At 43.5% G+C, this 17,897-nt stretch overlaps 1 protein-coding gene across 7 annotated transcripts in view; it reads left to right on the forward strand.

Annotated features, from left to right (window-relative positions):
* SEC14L5 (SEC14 like lipid binding 5) overlaps positions 1-17,897 on the forward strand; it is a 765,028-nt gene that overhangs the window by 202,300 nt on the left and 544,831 nt on the right. The gene's annotated exons all lie outside the window — the stretch shown is intronic.

Here is a 17,897-nt window from a genome sequence, read left to right on the forward strand (position 1 = left end):
AGGATTCAACAAGGGAACCCTCCCGTCCCCTGCACACTTTAGGATGTTTGGACTAAGTCCACTACTGTTTTCTCATATTAATACAAAAAACATATAAACCAAAGAGTTCAGTTGTGTGTTTTTATAGCAAAAGTTTATATCTAAAGTGTCAAATACACAATATTTCAAAAGGAGAAACATTTACAAATTCAAGAAGCAGAGCAGTGCAATAGTAGGTCACAATAAATTTGAAACAATGGTGGAATCCAATTCATGTGGCGACGCGTTTCGAGGATACTTTCCTCTTCTTCATATGGCCAAAATTGAATTCTTCATACAAAAGGAAAGAAACAAAGGGGAGAACGTTTGTACAAGTTTTTTATACCTTGAGGTAATTCATTAAACTCATGCTGTACATTTCAGTCTCATCTGTGAGCCAGAACAGACTACATTGTCAGAGAAATTGTAATTAATCTAGTACCACAAGGGCACATTCATTCCCAGTTAAATTCAGGGTGAGGGGAGGAGAAGAGGTTCAGAGAGACGTTTCTAGTCCAGTGCAAGAGAAGTCGTCGTTAAAACGTGTTTAGAAAGAATGTAGGTAGGTAAAGAAGCCATATAAGACAAGATATAAGAGAGTTTAATTACCAGTAAGCAAAGTGTTCGAGGGCATCGAGTGCAGATAGAGATCCTTGGTGGTGAATCAGGCAATGAGTAGATCCTCCACGGGAGAGAATACGATATAAGTGTGAGCTTGAGAGGAATACTAAAACCACATATATTGATACAATACTATCCACAACTAAAGTGTTAGCTGATGAAAAAAATATACCTTGTGGTATACGCTTAGCAGTTATGGTGCGCGAGCTGTCAGGCACAGCGTGCTGGCAATGCGCTTTCTTCAGTGTGCGGTTTGTAAGGATAGGAGCTCAGGCAAAACAAATACAGTGCACATGTGCACTACGAGTCTCAATGCGCAGATGATGATCTGTGAAAAAGTGTAACGGAGAATTAACCCGGATCGAGGTTAAGAAAGTACTTAAACTAGAAATCTCAATGGGGTAGACAATGCCTGTTAACGTGCGCTTGCCTGCACAATAGGAGACCAATCGCAAAGACATCTGCCGCCGGTCAACGCGTCCTAGCAGCTATGGGAACGGCGCGCAATGTGGAAGAAAAAGGTTGGCGAATGTGAAGATAGAGAAGGGACTAAAGTAGTCACCTAAAGGATCGGCCATCTTAGAATGGAGTAAGAAGTCATCGGGTGAGCCCGCCGAGGTAAACCACCATGTGTCAAGAGGAGTGAAAGTATATGTGGAATAAATAATAAAATGAATGAAAATAAAGATAAAAAATAAAGGGAAAATAGAAGAAGTATAAAGGAAAAATCTAAACAATACTAATGAGAAATCCTGCAAAGTCAACAAAAAGGGACTATTCAATGGAGAAGTAGACAGAATAGGAGGTGCCACTGAAATACAGAAACGTCAAATTGAAACAAATTCCATCCGCCAGAGTCCAAATGAAAGAGGGAATTTTAACCACTTACAAGGTTAATTCGCATAGTATATGGGTGAAGGGTGGACAAAAGAAAATAAGCACAGTTTGTATAGATAAGTTGTCGTCCAACATATAACACAAGAATTCATTATATGCATATACATACATATACATTTTAGTTCAACCTTCGTTGGAGTATGTATTAAAAGGGTATCAAGAGAATAATACAAGTCATTGCAAAATACAATCGGATATTACTTGTTGGCAGTTAAAATTTCCAGATAAAATAAACTTGACAAAACTCTGATCTTTACAAAAAAACAAGATGCTAGTGTTAGAGGTCAAACATACCCTATTCACAGGAAACAATTAAGGGTAAAATCTTCATTGAGGCCCCAAGGTTGCAAAGAGTCCATTCTGTCGATCCAATAGGCTTCTCTCTGTAGTAAGAGGGATTGAAAGTCACCGCCCCTTGTTGGGTGTTTAACAACTTCAAGTACCTGAAATTTAATTTGGGCAATGGAATGTTTCTCAGAATTGAAGTGTCGGGCTACTGGTGAATATTGGTTCTTACATCATATGTTTGATTTGTGTTCTGTTAGTCTTAGTTTTATGGGTCTTTTTGTCTGGCCAATGTATACCTTCCCACGGGGACATTTCAGTAAATATATTACACCTGATGACAAACAGGTGGAGTAGTCTCTAAGTTAAATTTTTTGTCCAGTTCTCGGCTGGGTTACTACATCACCTTTGATGACGTTGTTGCAGTGTGTACATCCCAAACAAGGGAAGGTGCCCAATTTTTTAGTGGTCATAAACAGTTGCTTAACCTTCGGTATTTTTTCTGCCCTTACTAGTTTATCTCTAATGTTCCTACCCCTTTTGTAACACATCATTGGTGGGGTTGGGAATAATTCTAGCAAAGTTTGGTCATTGTGAAGAATGTTCCAATGCTTCTTGATGCTCCTTGTGATTTGAAAACTCTGTCTTGAGAATTTCAATATAAATAACAACGGTGTGTCCTTACCACTTGGTTTTGTTTTTAACAAGTCGGTGCGTGTAATCTCTGATGCTCTGTTTTTAGCAATTTCCAAAACATCTTGAGGATAGCCTCTATTCTCAAGTTTATCCACCAGGTTGTTGCATTCCTGTGTTAGAACTTCTGGATCAGAGATGATCCTCTTAAGCCTTAGGATTTGGCTATACGGTAAGCTTTGGAGCATAGCTCTGGGGTGAAAGCTAGAGTAATGTAGCAGGTTGTTTGCATCAGTTGGTTTATGATATATGGATGTAGCGACTACGTTGTTACTAATTCTCAAATTAACATCTGTTAGGAAAGATTTCGTAATTGTAGGTAATTTTCCTTCCATGTGGCAACCCCTAAACTTTTTGCTGTTGTTTTTCACCTTGTTCTTGCCTTCTGCCGCACTCCTCTGGGCTTTCGCTCCTTTCTTACGGGGAAACTGACATGCCCTTAAGACAGTCAGTACCGGGGAACGCTGTTTCCCGTAGTTTCTTTTATCATGTTGCGGCTTTCGTGCAACATGACACAAGAGGGCACTGTAAGCTAAGTTGCAGCTCTCTTGGGTCTCTAGCCTTCTACAGGCCCTAGATACTCGTTTAGGATTGTATCTGATCGGTGCAAGTGATTCAGGGACAGGAATGGTGGCAGCGATCGTTTCTTGTGTTTTGAGCTCCTTTTGGCGTTCTAAGCGCGTTTCTCGCGCTTAACCCAAAATGGTGGTCTGGCTCCCAAAATGGCCAGGCCACGAGGCTCCTTTGTCCTGTCCGCTGACCGTCTTGCTCCCTTCACCTTCCCCAGGTCGAGCCGACCCGGGGCCTTTCTTATTTGGGCATGTACTTTCCCGCGAAACACGGATGCTTTCGCGGGCTTCTACATGTCTTGTGTGGGCCTCCAGGATGTGGGCTGGGATGTCTGGTCCCAATACACATCCTGGGTGCCAGAGAGTCTAGGGTGGTGTGAATGCCTGGGACCACCGTGGTCCGTGATTGGTCCACGAATGGTGTGAGTGTTGATGAGCGGATCTCCCATTGGGTCCCCTCCGTTTTGGCGCGAAGGGAACCGTGGATAAGAGGGGGCTGGAAACACCACTACCATGTCGATCTCCTGAGTTCTCACGAACGAAGGAATACAGGAGCCAAGTATCCTGCAACCAAGAGGCTGGACCGAGGAATCGCTGGTGACCCGCTGAAGGACTTCTCCTCTGCACTGCTGTCGCCTTGTGAAACCCTTTTCACCTTTGATCGAACCAGAAGGCCTGTACTGGTACTTCGACCCTTGGAATAGCGGGAACAGCTATTCTCGGCCTCTTCACCATCTCCTGCCAGTAAGCCTTCGGAAGCGTCTCTGGGCCATCCAGCAGACTGACCAGCTTACACGGGAGTCTTGCTCTGTAACTGCCGCCAGGTTGTGTAGTATTTCGAGTCCTTGTCACTCTCACACGCTTCGTACACTTGGCGTTCCCAGGTCTGAAGTGAGTAGTGTACATTTGGCTCACATACACACGGCCGCTCCGTTGCCCTGCTGTGGTAACAAACTGTGCGGGTTTCTTCGATTGGGACGTCTTTTTACTCAACACGACGACGAGGCGTTCCCTGCTCTTCAGAACCTGCCAGCTGCTGAAACTGACGCGGAGAAGCCTGGGTCTGCTTGCATCGGGGACTGGTGAGTAGCATAGCTAGGATCTGGTCGCCCTCCTGCAGGAGCCCATTGCTTTTCCCTGCTGTGTCAAACAGCACCCTTTTCCGTACTCGCGCTCTGCTTCTGCCCACTGTGGAGGCTACGCTTGAGTCGCGGAACTTGTTCTTCTTCTTTTGTGCACTAAACTGAACTGCCTGATTTCCCTCGAAGAGCTTCTCCTTTTGCCAGTTGGCACCAGCGCGTGCAGGTACTTTTGAGCACAAGGCTCCACTCTTCGCAGGGCTCGGACTTCCAACTAGTTAGGTGCCTCTGAAGGTGAACTGGGTCTAAGCATTATTTCGCACTGCCTGTCTTCCTTCCCTTTTAGGTGGACTACCCATTTCGTGCATCTAACGCTTGAGACTGTCGTATTTGTATATATATTGTGTTGATATGGTATGTGTTGGTTTACTATCGCTATATTGTGATTTTCTCGCTACGGTCATTGTTTTAAAGGCCTTGAAATAAATGTGTATATATTTTTAATATAACAACTGTTTGGAGTAGTTTGTAAGTGATCTTGCTTTGTGTGCTCATTGCGGGCTTTCAGTCACCCTCACCCCTCTTGAGACCTAGTCTTGACCGCCGCGATCGCTACCTTGATTGGTCTGGCTCGTCCAGAGGTTACCCTGTTCCAAGTAATTAGGTTGGCCTTCTGAACTTCTGCGCCACCAGGGCAGAGTTCAGAAATCCGTCTTAACAACATCCAGGAAGTGGAAATATGGATTACCGACTTCCATGGTGAACTTGATACGAGGATGTATTGAATTGATGTACTCAAAAAACAGGTCCAATTCTGCACGTGTGCCACACCATATGCCGAAAATGTCCTCTATAAATCTCTTCCATGTCAGGATGTAAGGGGACCATGTGGGATGTTCTAACACATTTTGGCTTTCAAACTGAAACATAAATGTATTTGCATAGACAGGTGCCATCGATGATCCCATCGAGGTTCCGGAAGTCTGTAAGAAGTATTTACCCTGGAATCTGAAGTAACTGTTAAATAAAATGAGGTTGAGCAACTCTAGGACAAATTGTGGATTTCCCTGAATCTCTGAATTGTTAAGTAGTAGCCATTCGACAGAATCCAGACCTTCGCCATGGGGGATCGAGGTCTATAGACTGCAGACGTCAAGACTAAATAGAATACATTCTTCACTGATAACTGAAAAATATTTGAGGCCGTTCAAAAAGTCGGTTGTGTCCTTTAAGTAGGTGGATGTTGCCTGTATGATCGGTTGCAGTAGTTTATCGATGTAAATAGCCAAGGGGTCAAATATACTCTCCGTTCCTGCTACAATAGGTCTAAGAGGAGGATTGTCTTTGTGTATCTTGGGGAGTCTGTAGAAGACTGGAGTGATAGGATGGGAGTTGGTTAGAAATTGATGAGTCTTATCGCTGATCCACTCGTTTTCCTTTGCCTTGAGTAGCGTTCTGTTTATCAATATTCAAATCTCCGGTAGTGGATCTCTATCCAGTGCAACTTAAGTGTCCGTGTCATTAAGAAGTTCAATACATTTCTTGTTGTAGAAAGATGTGTCCATAATAACTATGGCACCCCCCTTATCTGCTGGTTTGATGGTGATCTCCTCACTTTTAGCTAAGTCATCAATCAAATCAAGTTGACGATTCTTAATATTGATGGGTGTTTTTCTCTTGTAATTAATCTTTCTTAAATCTTGGAGAACACTTTTCTCAAACAAGTTCAAGATAGAATTCTGAACATGGGGGTCAAATGTGCTTTTTGGGCGAATTTCAACAAGTCATCTTGGGTTGGTTCTGGTGCCATTTCTGGTTGTGTAGCAAAGAAGATTTTTAACCGTAGTTTTCTCAGCAATCTGTGTAAGCAGATCTTCTCCTGGAGGAACGAGGTGTTACAAGTGGGCACAAAAGAGAGTCCTTTATTAAGTAGATTAAGTTGTTCTGTTGGTAGAGTCTTACTGGAGATATTCACCACCAGGTTGTTAATCCCTATTTGTTTTTCTTTTTTATTTGAGGCTTTCTTCCCTCTCCTGGTTTTTCTCTTAGGCCTAAAAAAGCCCCACTAGATGAGTTAGGGTCAATTTCTTTGTTTGTTGGGGAGCTTGGAATTCTTAACACTCTAGATCTATTTCTCTCCTCAGATAAGTCTTGTTGGTTGGTTTCTTCCGGTGTAGGTCTCTGTATAGGTTCGCCAATGCTGCTATCATTACTGTTGCCAGAGTTTGTTGAACCTGTATTGCGTAGTCTGTTGCGATTAAAGTTCCTTTGTTGGTAGTATTCCTGCCAAGTGTAACTATGTCATTTAAATAGTCAAAAGTGTCTCTCTTGAATTTACGCAACTTTCTCTGTTCGATTTCCGTATTGTAGTTGGCCATTTTTGAATTGATGTCCTCCAAAATTTCTGCCAGATCTTTTGTTGTTTTAAGTTTTGATATTTGTTCATGGACAGTCTTAATTTCGGAGTCAATAGTTTCAAGAGATTTAGATAATTCTTCTATTGTTAAGACTATAATATCTAGGGAGCACTTGTTGAGGATTTGATCCCACTTATTTATGAACGCTTTATTTTCACTACACAAGTTGGTCTCAAGTAGACTCTCAGACCTCTAGGGATTTTTTTAGCTTTAAAATATTCGACCAAAGTCTAGCATGCAGTTTTTGGGATATTTCCCGTCTAATAAGTTTTTCAAGTTTTTGTATTGATTTTTCTGGATTATCCTCACTTTGCAATGTTTTTTCTGTGGTTTTAATGAGGCCTAAAATGCGTGTTGCTTCTTTCGCACTAAAAGCTAGTGTGGTAGCATGTTTATCAGTTAACTCATTAAGTCTAGAAAAAGACATTCCAAGTAATGAAAATTAGACACCAATGGGTGCTATCAATATTTTGTGCCACTCTAGAGGACTAGTGAACAAAATAACAGAAAAAGGTTGATCATTGATGCACACCTCAAATTAAATGGCAATGAAACATACATTTAAGAGATGCTTTAGATTAATTTTAGGTGAGGGGGAGGAACTGAGGCCATGGCACAAGACCCCTACAAACAAGAGACAATTGGAATGAGGATTCAACAAGGGAACCCTCCCGTCCCCTGCACACTTTAGGATGTTTGGACTAAGTCCACTACTGTTTTCTCATATTAATACAAAAAACATATAAACCAAAGAGTTCAGTTGTGTGTTTTTATAGCAAAAGTTTATATCTAAAGTGTCAAATACACAATATTTCAAAAGTAGAAACATTTACAAATTCAAGAAGCAGAGCAGTGCAATAGTAGGTCACAATAAAATTGAAACAATGGTGGAATCCAATTCATGTGGCGACGCGTTTCGAGGATACTTTCCTCTTCTTCATATGGCCAAAATTGAATTCTTCATACAAAAGGAAAGAAACAAAGGGGAGAACGTTTGTACAAGTTTTGTATACCTTGAGGTAATTCATTAAACTCATGCTGTACATTTCAGTCTCATCTGTGAGCCAGAACAGACTACATTGTCAGAGAAATTGTAATTAATCTAGTACCACAAGGGCACATTCATTCCCAGTTAAATTCAGGGTGAGGGGAGGAGAAGAGGTTCAGAGAGGCGTTTCTAGTCCAGTGCAAGAGAAGTCGTCGTTAAAAAGTGTTTAGAAAGAATGTAGGTAGGTAAAGAAGCCATATAAGACAAGATATAAGAGAGTTTAACTACCAGTAAGCAAAGTGTTCGAGGGCATCGGGTGCAGATAGAGATCCTTGGTGGTGAATCAGGCAATGTGTAGATCCTCCACGGGAGATATAGTTTGCTGTAGTCAAGAGGAAGACACAGCTGCAAAAAAGATTGAGGAGCAAGTGAGTAGTGACTTTCAATCTAGCACTTTCAATCCCTCTTACTACAAGGACAGCCAGCCAGCCAATCATCACTATGTGCATTCAGGTAACCAAGAAGACTAGGGACAGGGAGTTTCAGGCACCTCCCTCGCTTCCTGCCCTGCCAGACACACTGCAGCCAGAGGCGGGTTTCAGTACTGAAGCCCACCAAAGGCAAAATCAACAAAAGTATTAAACTTGGTTTGGCGTGCAGAGTAAAACCCAAGAAAGACCTCACAAACAAGAAATAGTGAAAAAAGAAGACCTGGGCCATTTTGACAAAATGGTCACCCATGGGTGCTATACTGCAGCTGAGGATGCAGCCTGCGGTAGAAAAGCACAATGGTAGGAAAATGAATCTACTGCCACCAGCCATTTAAAGTCGTGAGGGTAACACAAAAATTTGACATGAGTAAGTAGGAAAAGTGGCTACTAAGTAACCCCTGAGCACTCCACATGCGATGGGTTGTGCTGGACCTACATAGGAAAAAGGTAATTAAAGTCAATTACACTTTACTACTCTTGGGAACAGTAGTTCACCCAAGAGAAGGTATTTAAACCTTAAGAGAAATCTAAAGGATTCCTCTGTGACACTGCACCGAAGGTGCTGTGTGTCACCATACAAAAAGTAGATGCCTATGGAATTTGTCAGACACCAAAAACAAAGAGAATACAGAATCCAAATCAGATCAAAAAACATGAGGGAGAAAAAGGTCCAGACACAGCAAATTTTCAGCATCTCAACACCAGGAACAAAAGTCAAAGGGTGACCTTGAAAACCAGGTTTCAAGGCCCTAGGATGCACCATTTCCAAAATATCTGCACCGCAACGCACTGCACCACGCCAGGATGCAGCACCAGGTGGAACGAGTGCACAGAAGGTCCCATTTTACTATAGCACACCAACTCTCACCTCCACTTCCTGCTTGCTCCATGCTATGTAAGCCAGCCATACGTGGCCATTCTAACAGCAGAGTGCAAAGCACATCAAACAATAAGCAACATGGAACAGCAACCTACAGGATCATTTATTTACATAAGCGACTCACAACAAGAACCTACAGGATCATTGATGTTGAACACTTGATAAGAGTGACATCATGTCTATCTACAGAACCCCTATGGATTATGGGTATATGTGCACCACAATGCACGAAATCGGCGAAACATCAATGTGGTCATACAAGGACCAGACAAAGCTCAGTTTTGAGCATCTTTTATTGTTTAACTTACAAAGGTTTGTCGTTAGGTTTAAGATGTCTCTCTGTCTTAATCATAGCAGATTTTTCCCTTGATTTATTTTAAAATCCCTACCAAGGGATTTAGCAGAATCAAACCTCTTAATTTCCTATCTCAGATTTAATGCATCATGATCACTGTCAGCCATTGGAAATGGCCCAGAGCTCTATTAGGGTGTGTAGGTAATTCTTCCAGAATCAAATATAATCTAAGATAGCTTGGCTATTATTTTGGTGCCATGTCGATTTTGCAGGTATGTCACCCCTAGTCTTTCCATTCAGCATGACTCAATTTCTCAAGTTCATTTCATGGGCCGATCAACCAGCTCGATTTCTGGGTAGATCATCTGAATTCATTGTATGCTCTATTGGTTTCCCTTCAGCATCTAAGCATTTTATATTTAGATCTCCACAGATAATATAATATGTGGGTTGTTAAACTCCACTTGACTCTCATCAATCATCTTAGTTACCAAGCCCGGCTCCAGCATGGTGGCCAGGCCCCTCCAAGGAGACCCTCTGCCCTTCCCCCCCTAGAAAGGAGGCCATGTCAGTGGGACCCATGGGAATATGGGTGTGGGGGGTGGATTTCACTCTAAACATGCAGCAGCAACCTCCGAGATATCATTCATATTGGTGGAACTGCAGGAGGTCGGCCATGAATTGTTTGCTTGCCCTAGACAATGATATATGCCACACAACCATGAAATTACCAGGGAGATGGAGAGCCATTCACACCTGTAAGTGAGGTAGCACACTTATTCAAGTGGGCTGCCTAAAACTATTTTCTCAAACCTAAAAATCACAGTTTTTCTTTCTGTAATTTAAAGTATGTTTATCTTTTGTGGGAATATAGCGTTTTTTCTCACATTAGCAGCAAGGCCAAGGTTGATTTGCAAACAATGATATAGAAGGCTGGCCAGAGCAAAGCCAGTGGTTAGAATTGATTCAGAGACATTTACCTGTTGGGTGAAAGCCAAAACTCATGCAGTCGAACACAGGTAGGAGGGAGATATAATGTGAGGAGACACACACATCCTGTGGGGGTATTTAGTCATTTATCCACCTAATGACTAGTCATGGCTATGTTAAAGCCTATGGCATTACCACCAACTACCTGCCCCACGCCACCAAAACGTACCCTTTCTGAAACTCTTTGAACAAGCGCTATCACAAAGTAACACCCAACATGTTGCTATATGGGGCCTGCCAGTGTTATATCTAAGCATACTTTTAGTGTTTAATTACTTAATTGCCACCGTAAATGAGCTGCTGGTATAATAATCTCTTAATGTGTGTCTTCAGCCAGCTGATTTCATAAGCAATATCTTTGTCAATGCATCTGTCCCTTGCAATGAAGTACTGTCTTAAACAAACAATCGCAAAGCCACGGTTGGGTCTCGCATATAGGTATTTGCCAGGCAATGCCATCATATACCCAAGTACTCGCACCATTTTCCAGCTTTTCCCATTTTATGGCCAGGTAGTACCCTTATGGCAGTGCCTGCAAAATGCCCGTCCATGCCTAATCAAACGACCAAGCTGTTGGTTTTGTCAATGCATGTTGGCTTCAGTTTGTCTCCCGAGGTGAACGTCTATATGCCCAGATGTGGGTGCCTTGCTTGCTATGCCTCGGGAATCAAGCTGCACCTCACTGAGTTGGTCCAACAAGGCCCTGCCTGAAAATAAGGCTAGGATGGCAGGCATGACCAATTTCAGATTATCTCATGCCTACTAAACAGAGGGGCTCCAACCTAAATAGAATGCATTTTTGTCTGTGTGGACGCCTAGGCTACACTGGCAGAATGTTTCATGATTCCAACTAAGTACTGACCTGATAAGCGCATGCTGTTTGAGTAACTTAACTGAGTTTGCATTCAAACCGAAAACTACATGAGTACTGTGGGTCTTGTTTGGAAAGTATGATGTAACTCCTGGGTGCTGGGTGTTTAGTCAGTGCCGGAAATCAAACATAAACACCTTTAAAATAACACGAGAGAAGAGCATTATCTGTAATGTTACATGCATAGTATAAAAGGTGTACATCTTTTAGAACTAAAAAGCAGTATTTAAATATTTCCTAAACAATACAATCAGAGGTGGATTTAACATTTGGACCAGGGACAAATGCCCATGCCCCCCTGCCCTGCCTCTCTGAGCTGTATCTTATTAACGTGTCTCAGAGGCAACTTATTTGCAACAGGAAGTGATTAACAGAAAGTGATTAGAGATGAGAAAAGATAACAGGCAGTGACCATTGTTTTAAATTATTTAGGGTTTTAACAAGCTATTTAGGTGTTTGTTGGGTGATTAGAAAATAAGGGGATACAGAACAAGCTGTGTGAAACAATGACTTTTTGTCATTCATTCCATTTAATTTTGTGTCTGTATGAGATTATTTGTAAATTCTCATTAATGCCTATGCAGAAGCCTATAGGCTTCCATTCATAATGGGGAAAATAATGCTCCAATCATAGGGGATCATTTTCCAAGTGGAGGGGAAGAAGTGGTGATAAATGCATTTATCTCCACTTTTTATGACCTGCAGGATTGTGTATGATCTGGCAGGTGGAGTTGGAGAGCAGAGGTCCATCTGCCAAATCTGATTGGTTTTCCACCTGCATGTATTTTTATGTTGGCAGAAAACCAATTGATTCCTATGGGATTTGCCTGACATTTACTCCTGGCAGGCAGATTCCAAAGGAATCCATTGTAGATGGCACCCACAATCCTTAATTGTGGAAGTGATTTACACGTTCCCAGATACATAGTGGAAGTGTAAAGAGCAAAGGCGATTTTCGCCTATGTTTTACGCTTTACTTTTCCCTGCATGTGCAATTTAGAATTCAAAATAAAATGCCCCCCCTTTACACTTTTCATCAACACGTTTCTACTATTATTATTATTATTATTATTATTATTATTATTGATGAATACATTGTCAGGTTGCTTTATCATGTGACTTGTGAATTTTTAAAATGGAGTATTATTTTAGGTATTCAAATCCAAACCTCAACACATATTTGTACCAAATTGAGCTTGGAAGATGCATGGTCAAGTATCTAAATTTCAAAAGAGGCTCACATTATGCCTTTACCACTTAACTAAAGTGTGTGATCCTGAGTAAATCATTTAATTTCACTATGCCATACCTGCTAAACTTAGGTGCCTCTAGAAGTGATTCAGTTTCCATTATAGCTATTCCAAAAGCCCCACTTATGATTTAATAGATGGGCGGAACAGGCATTAGGAGCCACCAAGAACACACACACATCTTTCTTTGAAAATATCAGGCTGCATTTATTGACCAATATTGTGTTATTCAATAGCAAATCAAAGTAAACACATTAAACAAAATGTCATCATGGACAATTCCATATTATAACCAGTATGTACCAGAAAATGATGTACAGGGACATGGCAGGGGAGCAAGGCTCTCTACTCCCTGCCATGCCCCACCAGGTGCCATACGAGGAGGCCGGAAACCCCTTAACCTGCAATCTACCTCCTGATGCAGCTGTCATGATCTCTGCTTCCAAAAGGCCAGGACTTACCCAACTCCCTTGGAAGCAGACCCATAACCCAGGTTCCGAGTGCCAGCCAGTCCCAATTGGGACCTTTTGGACCCTGTCCTGGCGCCAGTGGCGCCAGGCTCATAAATATGCCCAGTCCCAGCGCTGCAAGCGCCGGGCTCATAATGCTTGGGTGGACTTACCTGCAGCAGACCATGCTGCTTACTTACCTGCCAGTTGAACCCCTGATCCTCTTCTGTTTGGGACTACTTTTCCTGTTGGGTGGGGCAGGAGCCACTCCCTAGGTTCAGAACACTGGAACTCTTCTGGAAAGCAGGAACTCTTTTCTTACCTAGGCGTGGCTGTGGAAGGAGACACCTAAGCACTACAGGAGGCTATTTAAACCACACCCGATGGATGAATCTTGCTTTGCGTTATTCTGCATCCTCTGCAGCAGAACGCTCATCGTGTCTTCTGCATCTGATCCTGGGCCTAAAGGGAAAAGGCTTACCATCCTGAATCCAGTCTTCAGCAACATCTATAAAGACAAGAAAGAACAGGTTAGCACTACGGTCTTCAGTGACAGCGCATCTCTTACCTGGTCCATCGGCTGTCATCAACGCCTCGCGCAGCATTCCTGCATCTGAAAGACAAAGGCTTACCTACTCTTCACGCGCTCCGGAGGTCATCGCACTGCATTCCGGCATCTGAAAGACAAAAGTTTACCAACTCTTCGCACGCTCCGGAGGCCTTCGGCGCTGCATCCCGCATCTGTAAGACAAAAGAAGGTGCGTTTAAAGACATTGGGTAACGTTAAATACTCACGTGCCATTACTCCATCCACGCCGAACTCAGTGGGCATTCCGGCATCCTTCAGCAGCTCCGAACTGGTACCTGCAAAATAAAAGGACAGTTAGTGCGCATCTTGAAGCAAGCAACAAGCGCTTACTTACGCGCTTCCAGGCGCTTCTATTCCGCATACGGGTCCATCCTCAACCCACTTCAGCCAGTCAACCGCCATCGCCGGAACCCTGCAAAATAAGAGACAGCATTACAAAAGACTTTTAAAGACATTTGAAATACTCGGAACTCACCGTTCGTGAAGTAAACGACGGACAGCAGTCCTCTGAAGTCAAGAGGCCTGCGCTACCTATCCAGTGAAGAAACTGGTTACAGCACCCTGCCCCGAGGCAGATGGAGAGCTCGGCGTTCACTTACCTAAGACATCTTACTCTTCGAGTCAGGCATACAGTGCACAGAGGTCCAGCCCAAAGAGCCAACCGGGTGCTACAGATCACTGTTGAAGATACGGTAGTCGCCCAGTCAAGACCGGCGCCTCTGCGAGAATCAGGTGAGCGTTACAGAACGCAAAGCCCACCGCAAAAACTCTCACCCAGGCGCTATGGAAACCTCGGATACCGACCACCTAGCCCGGTTACTTGGGGAACTAAGGGCAGAAGTGCATGCAGCTCGTCAGGAAACGAATGCTCTAAGAAGGGAACTAATTATTTCCAAGGAGCGAACAGATGATCTTGCTAGACAATTGCTACAGTCACAAGCCGGACAGACCCCGTTACCCGCATCAGGGGCAAATCTTCCTTCAACATCCCCTATGAATCCAGTGCAGATCAACCTACCTTGGGAATGTACCTCTGGCTCCGCCCGAACGATTTTCTGGTGACCCAAAGAGGTTTGCAGTATTTATCAATCAGTGCCGGTTGCATTTTTTATGCCGGCCAGCAGCCTTTCCAACTGATCAAGCTAAAGTAGCTTTTGTGCTTTCGTACCTTAGTGGCAATGCGGCAGACTGGTCGATCCCTCTAGTTAATCAAGATGATCTGGTTCTCCATGATTTTCAAGCCTTGCAGCTTAGTATGGAAAAACTGTTCGCAAGACATTCACAGGGGCAGGCCTTGGACAATGAGCTTCTTTCGTTGCGACAGGGTAATCAAGACCTTTTGGCTTATATTGCATCGTTCAACAGACTAATAGTGGAAACTCAATGGCCTGAGGACAAAAGGATTACGCTGTTTTATAGAGGTCTACGTGGAGAGCTCAAAGACGTTTTAGCCCAAGTAGTGAATCCCCCACAAGACTGTTCGGACTATATAGACTTAGTCGTTCAAATAGATCACAGACTGCAGAACAGGAAGGCCGATCGTTCCAAGTTTGATGCTCGAGTATTTTCCAAACCACCAACTCCTTCCAAAGGAGTAGACTCCGGGGAACCCATGCAAATAGGGGGCCTGAAAGGACCACTAACACAAAAGGAGCGGGAAAGGAGAAAACAGTTGCAATTATGCCTCTATTGCGGAAACTCAGGGCACTTTCTTCGAGACTGTCCGTTGAAACCAGCCAAGAAGGCGGTAGGAGCTGCAGTTACCAAGGTCACAAACTCTGAGCAGAGAAACGACCTCGCCCGACAAGAATAGAGGTCCTCTTGCCGAGCGTTAAAACCAGTTCCGTGACCTCGCATTTCGTGATACCTATGGTCCTCATTAGCCCTGATCATCCGGATCGATTACATGCGATTGAAGCTTACGTCGACAGCGGTGCCATCAGCAATTATGTGGATCATGAAATGGTTTTGAGGATGAATCAAACTCTTTGTCCCAAGGCTGTAAAGGACGTCATTACTACGGTGGATGGTACGGAGATAGCCTCCGGACCAGTAACGCATACCACTCAAGAAGTGACGCTAGTAAGTCAAGATGGACACCATGAGAAGATCGTGTTCGATGTGATCAAGGCCCCTCAGTTCCAGATTATTCTAGGGATACCTTGGTTAGAGAAACACAATCCTCGGATCGATTGGCGAGCAAGAACGGTTCAGTTCCCAGAATGTGTCTCTACTTGTCACCCTCCACCTGGTGTTGCTCTAGCAGCAATTTCTTCGGAGACTCCCCAGTTACCTCCCGAATACCTAGAATTCCAAGATGTTTTCCGGAAGGATCAGGCTAACTCTCTACCTCCTCATAGGTCCTATGACTGCCAGATAGACCTGATACCTGGATCTACTCCTCCGTGTAGCAGAATTTATGCCATCACCGAGCCTGAGAACCTTCACCTCCGACAATACCTGGATCAATACCTAACGAATGGGTTTATTTGTCCTTCTAAGTCCCCTGCTTCTTCAGCTTTGTTCTTCGTTCCAAAAAAAGAAGGGGACCTTAGAACTTGTATAGATTACCGCGCCCTGAACCAGATCACCGTTAAGAATAGATATCCGTTACCTTTAATCCCTGAACTCCTGGACCAAGTCAGAAGAGCATGCATATATACAAAGCTGGATCTTAGAGGAGCCTACCACTTGGTACGAGTAAAAGAGGGCGATGAATGGAAGACGGCCTTCCGCACCAAGTATGGGCTATTTGAATATCAGGTCATGCACTTCGGACTTTGCAATGCCCCGGCCGCCTTTCAATATTTTATGAACGATGTCCTCAGAGAACTCATAGATGTATGTGTTGTCGTTTACATTGACGACATCCTCGTTTATTCTTCATCGGAATCTGAACATCGGAAACACGTGAAAATGGTCCTCGGGAGGTTGCGTCAACACAGACTTTTCGCTAAGTTGGAAAAATGTGTTTTCAACGTGACTGAAGTTGAATTCTTGGGATTCATATTATCACCTAGCGGAGTGCGTATGGATTCAAGGAAGGTCGATGCAATTCTCAAATGGCCATCAGCATCCTCCATAAAAGGGGTTCAAAGCATGTTAGGCTTCGCCAACTTTTACCGCAGGTTTATCCCCGAATTCTCTCGAATAGTCCAGCCCATCACCGCCTTGTTAAAGAAAAACAAACGTTTTGAATGGTCTACCGAGGCGGAACAAGCTTTCCAGAATTTGAAGACAAAATTTATCTCTGCACCAATTCTAAAACATCCTCGCCCCGAACTCCCCTACATCGTTGAAACTGATGCTTCGAGCCTTGCCATGGGGGCAGTTCTATCACAGAAGGACCCAGTAACCAATCAGTTACATCCCGTGGCATTCTGGTCTCGCAAATTCTCGCCTCCTGAGATCAATTACACTATTACTGATAAGGAACTTCTGGCTATCAAGTCTGCCTTTAAGGCTTGGCGGCATTATCTTCTGGGGGCCCGACACACCGTTACTGTGATTACGGATCACCGAAACCTGCAATATTTGAAAACCGCAAAAGCCCAATCCTCTAGACAACTCCGTTGGGCACTATTCTTTGCCGAGTTTGACCTCATAATTACCTATCGACCTGGTACAAAAAACGGTTAATCTGATGCCCTTTCTCAGATGGGAGTGGAGGAACACTTGACCAACCCTAAACCTGTACCTATCATTCCCGAACAAAGAATTCTGGGTGTAATAACCACACAATCCATAGAGGAAATTATGGATAAAACCAGGCAACTTATAACTCCAGCAGAAATACAGAATTGGCATCTGCAGGGAAAGGACTTTGCAGTAAAGGACAATTTATTGTATTTACAAGAACGATTATACCTGCCCAGCACAGATTTACAGAAAAAGGTGATCTCTTGTTATCACGAGTCTCTAATGGAAGGACATCCCGGTATGGCCAAAACCTCAGAAAAGATCAAGCGCTACTTCTGGTGGCCGTCTTGGAAAAAAGATATCAGAGGCTTTATAATGTCCTGTGGAGTATGCGCCCAAAACAAGAGTCAAAAGGAAAGACCAGCCGGCCTCTATCCCACCTCGCCCTTGGCATACGCTTTCTATGGACTTCATCACCGACCTACCTCCATGCTCCGGATACAATTCGGTCCTGGTAATCGTGGACTTATTCTCCAAGATGGCGCATTTCATTCCACTCAAAGGCTTGCCAACAGCAACAACTCTGGCCCGAGAATTTCTCGAAAACATCGTCCGACTGCACGGTTTTCCTTCAGTGCTAATTTCGGATCGAGGTAGTCAATTTATTTCTCATTTTTGGCGAAGTTGTTGTTGGTCGGCTCAAATTGATGTGAGATTATCGACCAGTCACCACCCTCAAACCGACGGACAAACCGAGAGGACCAATCAAACTCTGGAACAGTATTTACGCTGCATGCTGCAACAAACTGAAAACACTTGGAAAGATATCCTTTGGATAGCCGAATATGCCTACAACAACTCTGTCCACTCAGGAAC

This window comes from Ambystoma mexicanum, chromosome 2p, assembly GCF_040938575.1.
Source record: "Ambystoma mexicanum isolate Mex_15411 chromosome 2p, UKY_AmexF1_1, whole genome shotgun sequence".
Lineage (NCBI taxonomy): Eukaryota > Metazoa > Chordata > Amphibia > Caudata > Ambystomatidae > Ambystoma > Ambystoma mexicanum.